Consider the following 15,230-nt stretch of genomic DNA (forward strand, 5'->3'; position numbering starts at 1 on the left):
GCTTATGTGGTTTCCCGAAGCATTTTTATGTAGATTTATGGAATAAACAAAAGTACATTTTACATAAACATAAAAGAGGCCTTTGCAATGTATTTTGCAATTCTGTTGGGCTATGAAAGGCACTTCTTTCCCTTTTTATTCTCATGGATGACCTATTGTTTTTCTTCTTCATCATCATCCTCAATTGGGGACTTAAGATAGACAGTCCTATAATTATATCATACAAACAGATGAGATTTTATTTTATCTCTGACTATTTGCTGCCATATTTGGGTGGGAGATCAGCAGGAAATGGCAAGTTGCAGATGAGAGTGGGAAATCAGACATAATGAAAGAAGCCAGTGGCAAATTACTTCTATGTTACTACAACAGGATTTATGTTTAAGTCAAGGGAGTTTTTACTTGCACAATGGATAAACTTAGCCCTGTCTTCTGTGAGCAGCTCCATCTCTTTTGTTCCTCCCCAATATCTACTTTATCCCCCATAAATCCAACAAAGAATTGTACCCATAATTCTTCTAGTCAGAAATTAGGTAGGATAGAAAGAAAACATCTTTTAAAAAAGGGTGTCCTAACTAAAAGTTAGAATAAGAGATAGAAATAAGAGAAAGAGGGAATGTTAATGTATACATTTTTACATAATAAAGTAAGCAATAACAAGACAAAACATGAAATACTTGAATAATGACAGACTGCAACTTAATATAATTAGGTATTACTGTTAGAAATATATAAGTTGGTTGAATGTAATCATTATGATTAATTTTATTAGTTTTATTTGTATTAGAATGTATGACATCCAGATGCCACACTGTTCATGCATTGATGTGTTTGTAAAAAAATAAAAAAAATAAAAAACTTTTTAAAAAAGTTCTTGTTCCCCATCTGTTGAAGATGCTTAAGTTTGGATTCCAGTACTGAGAAAGGATTAGATTTACCTAAATCATATTGGCAAATCATATTGGCAAAATCATATCAGATTTTGGAGATGGTCCACACATTTTAAAGTTGTGAAGGCTATGAGACACTGAACTAAATACAGATAGTCCTCGGCTTACAACAGCTCATTAAGTGACCAAAGTTACAACAGCACTGAAAAAGTGACTTATGGCCGTTTTCTATACTTACGACCACTGCAGCATCCCCATGGTCACTTGATCAAAAGCCAGACGCTTGGCAACTGACGCATATTTATGATGGTTGCAGTGTCCCAGGGTCATGTGATCTTCTTTTCTGACCTCCTAAGTCAACGGGAAGCCATTCAACAACTGTGTTACTCACTTAACTGCAGTGACTCACTTAACAAATATAGCAAAAAGGTCGTAAAACGAGGTAAAACTCAACAAATGTTTCACTTAGCAACAGAAAGTTTGGGCTCACATGTGGTCATATGTTGAGGACTACCTATAACCCCTTTCAGCATTAAGATTTTGTGTCTAGTTACTCTCTCCTGCATAGCTGAGGCCTCAATTCTGTCACTTGCAATGTAGGTTCATTGGAAGCCTGCCTTAAGCAGGAGCTGTTTTGGAATAGCTCCTCTTTTGCTGCCCATTAGTTTTATGAAATCCCAGTTAGTCGTTTTCAATCATTTGTTCCTCATCAGTGATTGCATAATCTCTGTGGATGCCATATGCTTGCGAAAGAAGAAAGAAAGAAAGAAAGAAGAAAGAAAGAAAGAAAGAAAGAAAGAAAGAAAGAAAGAAAGAAAGAAAGAAAGAAAGTGTTGATGTCAGTGTGAATATTATTTTCCTATCACAAGTGAAGGGACTTAAATCTGATTTTTAAAAAAACCCACCAAGAATGCTGAATCTTCAAAAAATATGAATCAACTTGAAAAAAAGTTCTTATTGTTGAATGGGGAGAGGGGAGTAACATGAAATTGGAGCTTGCCAAATTCACAGCACTGTCCCAGGTATTTCTATAATGAACACCCTACATTATTGAAAATGCTTGAGGCAGCACAAATACTTAATTAAAAATGTTAATACCCACTCCCCCGCCAGGGGTTCAAAAGGTTCAGGGAATGGATCCTCCCCCCCACACCCTAATTCTAATGGCTGCTGCTTCCTTCCTTCCAGATTAGGAATGTTTGCTTAATTTTTCCTGGCTTATTAAGATTCTTGGTTTATTAAATCTCTTCAATGAGCCGAAGAGTTCATCCTCCCCTGTTTACATTCGGTTTTGTCTTAGGATGCTGCACAAACCTGACTTCTGTTGCTTGTAAGCCATAGTTTATGATGTAGAGTCTTCTGAAAACCATGATTATGATTTACTGAGCAATTTATGGCTAAACAAACCCTGGCTGGATGCCATATCTGAGCAGGTGAAGGCTTCCCAGTCCCATCACGGCTTCCTCAGAAAATGTGCAGGAAGGAAAGCAAAGGCTGTCATTCTGCTGATCTTATGCTGATCTCCTACAATTAGTTTTGACTTGATGGATAGCAACTCCCAGACTTTCTTCTGCTAGTGAAGGAAGGGCTGCCAATCCCCATAATTGGCTGGTTCACATGCTACACTTGTGCATATGTGTAAGCAAATATATGGCTCAGGAAGTACAATATCTGAATCAGCCATTTCACCCTAAGGCTTGAAGAAGAGGAACTCAAAGTAATTTCTTAGGGGTTCCCACCCACCCCCACTTTCTTTTTAATCATATACCATCAGGGCTCTTTGTCTGAAACAGTATAGGATCTCCTGCTAGAACAGAGGGTTGGAATAGATGATCTCCAAGATCCCTTCCAACTCTGATGATGTTCCATGTACTTCAACCATGCTTGCATAAGCAATTAATGTTAATAAATATTAAAGATTGTCAAAGTAGTTTCAATGTTAATTAGTTCTCCCCTCCCTGATATAAATAGACTGATGGTCATGTGTTCAAGCCAGCAATGAAGCTGTTATATATTCAAGACTGCACTGTTGAGTAAAAAAAAAGCTCATAAAACAGTAGTTGAATTTAACGGCTAAAATGAGCTGTAGTTCCAGGTGCATCTGTAGTGTGAAAGGGTGCAAGAAAGCTAAAATGCTGGTTGTGACTGCATGTTCAAAACCCGACCTTTTTTTTTTTTTTTTGCATGCATTGCACATACAGCACTGGTTAAAAGGGGACAGAGTTTCAACCACTTGAACATGTCACCTTGAAATTTCTCAGCTTCTCTGCTCAAAATGCATAGTCTCCATTTCAGGAGGAGGAGGAGGAGGAGGAGGAGGAGGAGGAGGAGGAGGAGGAGGAGGAGGAGGAGGAGGAGGAGGAGGAGGAGGTGGTATCCAAGAGATTCCACCACATAAGGCTAAGATTGAAAATCAGGCTTGTCAGATTCTACATCTTTTCTATCCTGCTCTACAGAGTGGAGAGTTGGTCTCTGACAGAAAGCCACTTGAAGAGACGAGAAGCATTTGAAATGTGGATTTACATGTAGCTGCTATGTATAAGTTGGGTTGACAAAATCAGAAATGAGGAGGTGATAAGCCGCCTGGGAAAGCCAAGGGAAATCATCAAAACCATAAAAAAGCAAAAATTAGAATATTTTGAACATGTGATGTGACACCTAGAAAAATACAGCATATTTCACTTAACCCTCTAAGGAAAAATTAAACTCAAATGAGGTCCAGGCAGAAGAACAACAACATGGCTTCAAAATCTAAGGGATTGGCTTGGACAAAACTCAACAGCACTTTTTCGTGCGTCTGTTGATTGTCAACATGATCACCAATGTCCGATGATGGATATGGCACAAGAAGAAGAAGAGATTGCAATATGGACAGTCACATTTTAAATATCATGTTATGCAGTCACTAAAGCTAAACCCAGATTCAAATACCGCAGACATCTCAGCATCTTCTGATGAAGCTGTATCAATATGTGGCAATGGAATGCAAGACTCTGTGGTCTGGAAGTGTTTCAAGGTTAGACTACATCCAAACAGAGTGAACCGCTTCTTCTCTGGAATAATCACTCCGAGAAAATGATTAGTCGTTCCCACAACAGCCAAATCTTGTACTCCAGGGGGAAAACACAATGTTCTGCTGAATTGGCATATTAGGTTCCTGAGGCATGGAATTTTGCATATATCTAATGAGTAAACACCAGAGGTGTGCAAATTCTAAGCAATATGGTTTGAGGCCCTAATTGAGATCTTTGGGAATGATCTAATCCAGTTCAGGTATTTCTGGATGTGATCCAAATCTGGTTGATTTGATACCAAAACCAAGGTACAGATTGAAGGTACACACACACACACACACACACACACACACACACACACTTTTTTGTTCCTCAAATTTTTCAGAATATACTCCGAAGTATAAGATGCACCTAGCTTTTGGGGAGGAAAACAAGAAAAAAAATCTACCTCTGCCTCCCAGCAATTTGCCTCCTTGTACCAAACAGCAAACAGCCCATTTCAGTTTTAGCTTCAGCACAGCTTCATTAGCACAAGCAGCTGATTGTTGGTTGGATTGGCCTCCCGATGATCAGCTGTTTCGGGCTGCAGGGATTGCCATAACCTATTGCTGCCTCCAGACGCCCTATTTTCAGCCTCCACATCCCCTTTTTTGCCTCCACGTGCCCCATTTTCTGCCCGTTCTGGGCAGTGGGGATCGGAATGGGCGGAAAATGGGGTGTACGAAGGCCAAAAATGGGGCACGTAGAGGCCACAAATGGGATGCAGAGGCCGAAAATGGGTGTATGGAGGCAGCAATAGGCAATGGCAATCCCTGCAGCCTGAAACAGCTAATCATTGGGAGGCCAATCCAACCGACAATCAGCTGCTTCTGCTAATCAGGCTCTGCTGAAGCTGAAACTGAAACAGGCTGTTTGCTGTAAGGAGGCAAATTGCTGGGAGACAGAGGCCAAAGGGTGGAGGCTGGTGAATGGGTAGGGCTACATTTGGTGTATAAGACGCACCCAAATGTACACCCTCTTTTAGGGGGGAAAAGTGTGTCTTATATTCTAAAAATATGGTAATTTCAAAAAACAACCCTTGTGGAAGTTCTTTCCTCAGCAATAAAAGATGAATTGTTAGGATCAAGTTCGTTAGGTTCCTACCCTTGGCATCACTTCCTTCTCCCCTCCCCTTCACCAGCATGGTCCATTTCAAAAAGAAGCAGAGGAAGAGGAGGAGGAGGAGGAGGAGGAGGAGGAGGAGGAGGAGGAAGAGGAAGAAGAAGAAGAAGAAGAAGAAGAAGAAGAAGAAGAAGAAGAAGAAGAAGAAGAAGAAGAAGAAGAAGAAGAAGAAGAAGATGATAAGCCTAAGATTGAAAATCAGGCTTGTCAGATCCTACATCTTTTCTATCCTGCTCTACAGAGTGGAGAGTTGGTCTCTGACAGAAAGCCACTTGAAGAGACGAGAAGCATTTGAAATGTGGATTTACTTCACCAGTATGGCCACAAAAGACAAGCTGCCACTGTCACATCAATTCTCCCCCACTCCAGCTTAAATGCCCCACAAGAATTTTTTTTCTCAGAGTCCTTTTAAGGAAAGTAACAACCACAGTAAGCAAGAAAAGCAACAATGAAGGAGATGGCTATCCCTTAGTAGGTCCCTGCAAATAATTCAGGAAGCATTCTTGGCATCCAGAAGGTCACACAGACAGGACTGACAGGTCCTGGAAAATAGCAGTAAACCCCAGACGCTAACTCATCATCTGTATGGAGAATGTAAGCTCTGCTCTCAAAAAGTGTTTTTTAGAACGTTGCTTATTTATATGTGGGAAAGCATTGGGAGGGTGACCGAATGTTCAGAGTATGAATGCCAGAGGCTCTACTTGCTGGTTGTAAGTGTTTGTAGGAGTAATTTCTAACCCCTGAATTAGGAAAACAAGTAGTCATCAGCCTATAGTTACAATCCTGGATTTCTTGATCACTCTATCTCCCCAAGACTTTTCTTAGAAGATCAAGTAGGAAGGGCTGGACCATTGCTGAACTTCTAAATAGATTTAGGCATTCTCTAAATACAGTACCTACTTATGTCCCAGTTAAGGGAGTTGTGGGACATGGCATATTAATTAGCAAATGCCAAACAGCAAATACGGTCCGATGTCAAACAAATTAGAATTAAGTTGTCACTAAATGTTTACAGATATAGAGGGACCAGGCACTGGGGTGGGTTTTTAATTAGTTTAACATAATAAAAACCAATGGGATTGAGGAAATTCAGATAAAGCTTTGTGTATACATTTGATATTACCCAAAAAAAGAGACATGTATAGAATCAATCTCTATAATTTAAAATAGTTTTTATTAAAGAAGATTGCGTATGTGATGGACTCTAAGAATTCAAATAGGAATAGCTGACTTGAAATCAGAAATATGCATTAACAAAGTACTATTTGTTTTTCCTCAAATGTAAAATACTGTATAGACCATTGGATTTTAACCTCACACTTCTGAGCCCCATACATGTAACATATACAATACTTCTGCCTTTTTGCCAATAAACTAGGCAGATAATGCTTTATAGAAACCATCTTGTCTCTTTTCTCTGGAGACCTTGAAGTAGATTCCAAGATTAACTTAAGATGAGACCAGTAGCAGGAAAGATCATTGTGCCCCTTAATGGAATGCATTGTCCAGAAATGTTAAAAGGGACCTGAGATACTACAGGCCTTCCACAAGAGGTCCTCCTTCACTTGGCTGTAAGCAACTATTTTTCATACATGCTTCATCCAAAACATCCTTCTACCAACCTTACATAAATGTGATTTTCTTTTTCAGATGTCAATAACTATGATTGCATATTGTAGGTTTTATCCACCCACACTATAGAATTGGACAAAGGCAGGCAAATGCTTATGGTTTTATTTTGAATACCTGGGTTGGATTCAAATTTAATCAGATTTACAACAGAAACCAATAGAACTTAATTTGTTCTGAAAACGTAATGGTCTGCATTCATTTCTCCTCCCCCCCCCACCCTTGTTTTCTGCACCATGAAAAAAAATACACCTTGCACTATAATGTTAAGCCCAGGATGCAAACAATCTGGACAGGTACAAGATGGAATTTGGTGTCTCTCAACCTTCTGGGTTGTTTGCAACCTAGATCTGCCAGTCCTATTAATGGTCTACTACTTGATTCTGTGGTCTACTTGATTCTGATTTAATTGTTGTGGCTTTAAAGCATGGTTGGTGGCTCAAATGAACCAAAGCATTCTAGTTTGTTCAACAAACCAGAATTTTCAACGCTATTGTAGAGCATCCATATGTGAACCAGAGACATCATCTGTGGCCTAGAGTTACAGTACTTTTCCAGTCAGGATGGCTTTGAATGTACAAGGAGAGAAGAAACTAACCATTTGCCACCCAAAGCTTCTTTTTTTTTTTGTGGGGGTTAAAAAGGCCAGAAAAATCAATTTGATGTATTCCCAGCTCCATTCTCTAACTGCTCCCATTGATCAAGCTTGCAGCATCTGGATTTGTGAAGTTTTCAAAATTCTCACAATTATTTCTACAATGGTGTGGCTTGCCTGATCCAGCTGCCAGGATGGAAAGAAGCTCTCCCCCCTCCCTACAGGATTATGAATCCATTTTTTTTCCAGAAATACCCCTTGCCTTACCAGCACTAAAAAGTCCCCCACCACCACCCCATTTTCCCTGTTCCTGATATTTATCTCCTGCATCTGCACCAAGGTCAGAGAGCATGGAAAAGAGAGCTAACAGGCCACGCCTGCCTCAAGGGAACAAAAACAAACTAGATGTGTTTCTTATCTATAGCAGGAGGGAGCAAAGAAAACAGGCTTTTTCCATTCGGGAAGGAATTAAGTACAAATATATCTCCCAAATGTTGGCTGGACGGAGGCGGGTTTCAAGTATGTTTGCAAAATGTTCATTTCAAGTCTCACTGGCATAATTCATGGAAGAATCAGATTTAATCCTTGGCATTTCAGGAAGGCGTGAGAAACTCCCTGTTTTTAAATTTTTTTGGACTCTGCCATGGAATCCAAGGGAATAGCAAACAAGCACCACCTTTTGCAGGGCAGGAGAGGTTTGAGGATTTGAAGCGGGAAGCAACAAAGGCAGTCTCCATACAACAGCTCTAATGCGTAGCTGTTTATTCAACAAAATGCAGTTTTGGGGGGATGGCACAGGCATTAATCCATAGACTAACCAGAAATGGTATGGGCAGGGGTAGGCTTCAAAAATTTCAGCAATGGGTTCTCTGCCTAGTTGCTGGGTGGGTGTGAGCATAGTGGGCGTGGCCCCCCTGCACTGCAGGGGGGATGTCGTTTTTGCCTTCCCCAGACTCCGGAGGTTTTCCTCGAGCCTCTGGGAGGGCAAAACCTGCTTTCCCCAGGCTCTGGAGGCCCTCTGGAGGCTGGCCTTCTGGAACTTCTGGGAGGCCCATTTTCCACCCTCCCTGAGCTTCCGCATGGGCCCTGCATTTACCTCACATCCAAAACGGGACGTGCAAAGACTCCTGGGAAGGGAAGGCTGGGGTGGGAGGGGCCAGCCAGGGGTGGGATTTGGAGGTTCTCCAAACCAGTCATAACATTAGGTACGGGTTCTCCTGAAACCCGTAGCAGCCCACCCCCGGGTATGGGGTAAACCAGCTTGCAGTTCAGGAGATTGTGTAAACACAACCAAAGAAAACCACGGGCTTTGTGAAATCAGGGCTTTCCCTAATAACCCTGACCAGTTTTTCCTCACCTGGTGCCTGCTTAGATGCATTTGAACTATAACTTCCAAGCATTTCCAACCAGCAGGAACAACCCTCAACCGGGGAGTATTTAGACAGTTGAAAACAGACCCATCTCATCTGGATGGTATCAGGTTTAAGATTAGACCAGTTCAAAAGATCTGGCTTGTTCCACACCTGTCTTTTTAAACAGCCATTTTTGGATGTAGAAGTCAACAGGTGCACCTTTGGTCAGTTTAGGCATAAGGGGGGGGGGGGAAACCACTTGCTAATTGCTGCTCATTAAAGCGATGATTAAAAGTGCAGGATAAAAGGGGAAAAACTGGTATTCCTCAAAGAATTTAAAAATTCTTTTTAAAATGACAGTTCATTTAGGACAATTTAAAAAGCTTGGCTTGAAAACTTCACCTCCTTCCAAGTTGTTCTGTTTTTCCTGGCAAAGCCCAATACTCACCTACCTGAGGCTGTTCTTGGCTGCTGTTGTAAACAATTAATGATGATTCAGGCACAGCTTGTGAAATAATCTGATCATATGAGACTGAACAGAGTTAAGTGCTTGATTTAATGGGACAATTATATGCATCCTTTCTTTTACTGCCCAGTTTTTGCTGGTTTAGGTATTCACAGCTGGGTAAATACTGAAGAAAAAACCCAGCAGTCTTGCTGTAATGATGAGGATGTCCTACGGAGGTTAGAAAAACAAATAAAAACTGTGTTCTTATAAAATGCTTGATTTATTTATATTATGTTGTTATCCTTCTTCCAGTGTTAACGTAGCACGTTAAGTTTTCTTTATGTAGCCCTTTCTCCAATCCTTAGGAAAGCAAAAGTAGCAGAGATAGCTGAGTTTAGCTTTGTCTTAAATCAGAATTTGTACTGATAGCAGAGAATATTTGTAGCTCAAGGTTGAACTGTGGGGTCCTTCGTGCTCTCTGAGTTTGGTTGTTTTCTTGCAGACATTTCTTTGGTAAAACTAGGTAACACCATCAGTGCTAAAAGAGCAAACCCCACTCCCTTCTAGCACTGATGATATTACATAGTTTAGTAATGAAACATCTGCAAGAAAACAAACAAGTTCAGAGAGCACTAAGGACCTCATGCTAGAATTTGCCTTTACCATCAGGGGTGAAATGAGACACGGTGAATATACTGTAAATAGCAATAGTACTTGGACTTATATAGCGTTTCACAGTGCTTTACAGCCCTCTCTAAGCAGTTTACAGAGTCAGCATATTGCCCCCAACAATCTGGGTCCTCATTTTACCAACCTTGGAAGACTGAGTCAACCTTGAGCCGGTGAGAATCAAACTGCTGGCAATCATCAGTCTGCAGAAGTAGCCTGCATCACTGCATTCTAACCAGAGGTAGTATTCAGCCAGTTCTGACAGGTTCTGGAGAACCGGTAGCGGAAATTTTGAGTAGTTCGGAGAACCGGCAAATAGGCTGGCCTCCGCCCTGCTGCCTCCCATCCTCCCAGTTGATCTTCTTTTGTTGCCCTGAACAGGAGAACGGAGCTGGAAAGCAGGTTAGTGGGGTGGGGAGGGAATGGGGATTTTGCAGTATCCTTCCCCTGCCATGCCCACAAAGTTACGCCCACCAAGCCACACAACACCCACGAAGCCGGTAGTAAAATTCTTTGAATCCCAGCACTGATTCTAACCATTGTACCACCACAGCTCATAAATCATGGTGTAAGACTTCAAGAACAGGAATTATGTATAATGCCAGTTCAAAGAAACTATACCTCAGTGCAATGTGAGAACCAACTCCTTGTGGCTCCATTTTTAACTTATTTTCCCTGGAAGAGTCTACAACTCTCAAGAGCATATCCTATATTGCAATGTTGGTTATAGCACACTGCCTGGCATTTATGGAAGCTGCTGTCACAGGCTCCACTTGTTCAAATGGGATCATACTCAATTACCGTAGTTGTGATAGCCAGGTTGGGATTCCAGTTCATACTGTAGAATTCCCAGCCAGCCTAATGATTGTACTAAAGTGTCTTTTAAGGGGGAGTAGAAGAGTACCTTGATGAACAAAGCAAAAGGAGGGATGCAAAAAGATGTGGGAAACTTGTGAAGAATGCAAAAAGCTCCAGCAACCTATATAGCTTGGGTGGGGGTTGGACTAGATGACCTACAAGATCCCTTCCAACTCTGTTAATCTGTTAAATCTACAGTACTTGTGACTGTATCTGCAGGCCATGATGGGAAATAGTTTCACTGCTTTTTTCCCATCTCATATTCCACTCTTTGTCTCTGACGTATGAAAGTCAAAATCACATACAAGTAGTGGTGTGAGTCAAATAATTTAGCAACCGGTTCTCTGTCCTAATGACCATCTGGGTAGGCGTGGCTGGGTGGTCATGTGGCTGGGTGGGCATGGCCAACTCAATGTCACTCAGGTCGATGGGCCCTTTGCCTTAGCTGTTACAATGTAATAAGCATTAACCGGAGAGCCAGTTTCTGTAAACAGGGCAATGAAGATTAGGCTAGAAACAACACCAGAATGTTTCCTTCCTGCCTTCCTTACAGGATTAGCCCTGAAAAATTGGAAAAAACAAAATGAGATTTATTCCAACAACCGGTTCTCTGAACTGCTTGGAAAGTTAACAACCGGTTCTCCCGAATAGGTGCAAACAGGCTGAATCCCACCACTGCACAAGTACATATCCCAAGTTAAACAATAATTATTCTGTGAAAAAGTGTAATATTATATAGTAATTTTTCCAGTGCAGCACCTCTTAAAGACGGTACCATCACAGGTAATTGAAGGCTGTTAAATTGGGGCCATATTTGTTAGTCAATACACATTTAATTGTATACAGTGCCAAGCAGATATTATAAGCACAGCAAATTCAAAATAGAGTATTTCAAAAACCTGAAAGCAGCTATTGGCAATCAACTGATTTAATGTACTAACCCCTTGTTTAATATGAACACTGCAATAAAACATCTGGCACACAATTTTCATATTCAAGTAATGTGATAACGTCTGTTTCTCATGTGATTGGTATCAAAATGTAACTACATACTAATTAGCTATGTCTATCAGCTTTCAAAACCAAAAACAAATGTCCCAGTATTATATACAGATATAATACTGTATATCTGGGCCCTAAAAGTTTCCAAAATTTCAAAGATGTTACATGCTGCTCTCCCAACAGTTCCAAAGGGAAGGGCAAGCATTATATGTTTCATTTCAAAACGATACAGATGTTAAAAGTTCAGTGATGTGGTTGAAAATCTGTTGATGAAAGCTACCATCAACATAAGGTAAAAGTCAGTTTAGTCTAGAGCAACCCTGGTGTCTTTAAGACTTGTGGACTTCTACTCCCAGAATCCCCCTGCAAGTCTTACAGTTTCCAAGGTTGGACATTCCTGATCTAGCGGTTAAGACCAGGCTAGAAACCAGGAGACTGTGAATTGTAGTCCTCTTTTAGGCATGAAGATCAGCTGGGGGATTTGGTGGCAATTACTTTTTCGTGGCCCTACCAACCTCACAGGGTTGTTGTTGTGGGGAAAATAGGAGGGATATTAGGTATGTTCACCACCTTGAGTTATTTCTAGAATATAATAAATGCAGGATATGAATAAATAAGCTAGATGCAATTTAACGCAAGGGCTTTAGCCTGAAGGTAGTGTTATTTCAGTGTTCAGTGTTTCAGTAGTGTTATTTCAGGCTGGTTTAGGAAAAAAACAGGCAGCCTTTACCCTGCATCCAGAAGGGTAGCCAAGAGAAAGGCAGAGATATAGTACTAGCCCATAAGTCAAAGAAAGCATTAATCCACCCGAATTTATCCTGCCTTTTGGATATCTTGCGAAATAGTTTACAATAGGGTTAGCTCCGAGATTAACTCAACTTTGTCAAAGGCCAAGCCTAATAAATGTAATGCACCAGCTGCCTTGCACAAAGACCACTATCTGAATGGATAGTGAGAGCCACACACTAACCATTTCTGTCTGGAGCCATACATGCTCCCATGTGTTTTGTGCTTTAAAAGATCATAAAACAGGCATCTTCTCAGTATTTTCAAATACTATATACTGTATTCTCAAATACAGTACACTATTCTCAAAGCTATCCACAGTGTGCAACTCCATATACAAGTTCTACCCATCTATCCCAATTTTCCACAATCCCCATAATAGTAAAACAAATGTAAACAACTAGGAGTACAAACTGTCCGTAGGATTCATTATTGCCTCTTCATAGTATAATTCTCAAACTGGGAACAGTATAGTACTCAAGCTTTTCCCACTTGCATGATGATTTAGAAGGCAAATGAGTGGCACTTGAAGTTTGCTACCATCTGGGTTAAGAGCACAAAAACTTTTCTTTTAACCTAAGGCACAGGTGTCAAACTCACTGCATCGTGTTGCCATCACCTGATGTTTCGCAATGTTTTTTCGCTTTCACAGAGCTGGGGTGCGCGTGGCCTGCGCATGATGCATCTGGCCCACGGCCCCCCAGTTTGACACCCCTGACCTAAGGTATCTTGTAAACCCAGCCACCTTTCTTTCAGAAGCCATAGCATAGTTCAGGACTGTGTTTTGTAAATCAAGTCTATTACTATTTTGAATTGTAAAAATTAGATCCAGGCCCTATAGTCCAAATTCAGTTGAGTGGTCTATAGCTTAGTATGGGGTATGTATCCCTCCTATTGTGGCTTATTCAACAAAACTATGGTTAAATTAATCATGGCCTAGCATGGCCTATAAATGTAACTAATACAATCTTTCGATTTCATTCTCACTGCAGATATTATCCTGGAATAGATAGCTGGCAAAGTGGTGCCATATTACATATGGGTGTACTTGGGGCATATGAGCTATTCTGTTCTTATCCTACATTCATTGTAAAGCTAAGTCCATGTGGTTGCTGTAGCTTTTGCATTTCATAAATGTTTAGTCCCCTAGTTCAGTTTTTGTAGTCTGTCTGTCTGTCTGTCTGTCTGTCTGTCTGTCTGTCTGTCTGTCTGTCTATCTATCTATCTATCTATCTATCTATCTATCTATCTATCTATCTATCTATCTATCTATATCAGGGTGGCTCAGTAGCTAAGATGCTGAGCTTGTCGATCAGAAAGTTCGGCAGTTCGAATCCCTAGCACTGCGTAACAGAATGAGTTACTTGATCCAACTTCTGCCAATCTAGCAGTTTGAAAGCATGTTAAAAATGCAAGTAGAAAAATAGGAACCACCCTTGGTGGGAAGGTAACAGCGTTCCATCTGCCTTTGATGTTTAGTCATGCCGGCCACATGACCACAGAGACGTCTTCAGACAGCGCTGCCTCTTCGCCTTTGAAACGGAGATGAGCACCGCCTCCTAGAGTCAGGAATGACTAGCACATACGTGTGAGGGGAACTTTTTATCTTTTTACATATCTATGAGCAAAGAAAACATTTAATCCACCTCGGTTGGGTTCCAACTAAGGATGATACCTTCTGCAGCTGATAAACTGGGCTCTTAGTTAGCAAAGGTGACTTTCAGGGAGGTTACCCCCTCCCCCCACCTCTTCTATTGAAAAGGAGCAGCTTCTCAGGCTTGACTTTCTTTCCCCTCCCCTTTGTGAAATCTGAACCTTCTTCAGGACCCTCTGTCTCTTTGAGCCCCCCCCTCCCACCTTTCACTCTCTCAAAGGAGGCCAGCCTTTGAAAGGAAGAGATTAGATTGATTGCACCACTCGCGCTGGGGGATAGCACGTACACCCATTCTCTGCAAGCTACAGGCAGCCCGATGCAATCCTAGTCTCTTTTAAAGGTAAGTTTGGGTTCTTGCTTGACTCATTATTTGGCCTTTGTTGTGGCTGTTGTACTAACTAAGGGAAAAGAAGTTGTCTCCAACAGTATCCCTCCCCAATTGTTCTGGCCTGGGAAACTCAGGAACCTGTCCCTCTTCAAATCTGAATAATAGGGTTAAAATGGCTAGTGTTGTCCCTAAATCAGGAATGGGTTTGGGGTTTCATGTTGAGCCTATAATGTGTTTTCAACAGTTGGTGGAAAAGCAAACAATTTATTCATCTGAGAAGTGGCCCATTCACTCTTGGTCTCCTTATTTTAGGTCCCTTAAGAAGGGGTTTCTAAAGCTGATGGTATCAATTGCATCTATAACAAGGCTGGACAACAAACAGCCCTCCAGATGCAAATCCCCAACAGTTTCATCTACATTGGGGTAGTTCAAAAACCTCTAGAGTTACATGCATTCATCCCTGTCCATAGCATATTTTGTAGGAATCCTACCCTGGTTTCCATCTGAAAAGCTCCCAGAGCAGCTTCTATAATAATAAACAGTTTCTGAAAATATGCAAGGAAGAAAACAAACAAAGAAACAGGTGGGGCAGGGAAAGGAAAACAAGGTACTTTAGACAGGAGTTCTGAATGTTTCTTCAGTCCTATTAAGAGCAGCTATGTGTGGTGTCCTTAAAGAGTCCCAGAGGACATCAACATCCCCTACAACTACTGACCTTGTTCTCAAGAGTGCAAATGACCCAATTTTCCCTAGAAAGGAAGGTCCTAGCAGCAAGTAGCAATGGTGGTCCTGGAATTGCGTAGAGTGTTTTGTATTCCCACCTGTTTAATTACTGTCAGGAGCT

General features: G+C 41.2%; 1 protein-coding gene across 1 annotated transcript in view; it reads left to right on the forward strand.

Annotated features, from left to right (window-relative positions):
* Nucleotides 1-14,383: 14,383 nt before the first annotated feature.
* RAPGEF3 (Rap guanine nucleotide exchange factor 3) overlaps nucleotides 14,384-15,230 on the forward strand; it is an 82,266-nt gene continuing 81,419 nt past the window's right edge. Inside the window, exon 1 of the mRNA XM_081939790.1 lies at nucleotides 14,384-14,398. The gene's annotated coding sequence lies outside the window, so the exon portion shown is untranslated. The remainder of the gene's footprint in view (nucleotides 14,399-15,230) is intronic.

The sequence above is a fragment of the Natrix helvetica genome (assembly GCF_964273705.1).
Source record: "Natrix helvetica genome assembly, chromosome: 1".
In the NCBI taxonomy this organism is placed as follows: Eukaryota; Metazoa; Chordata; class Lepidosauria; order Squamata; family Natricidae; genus Natrix; species Natrix helvetica.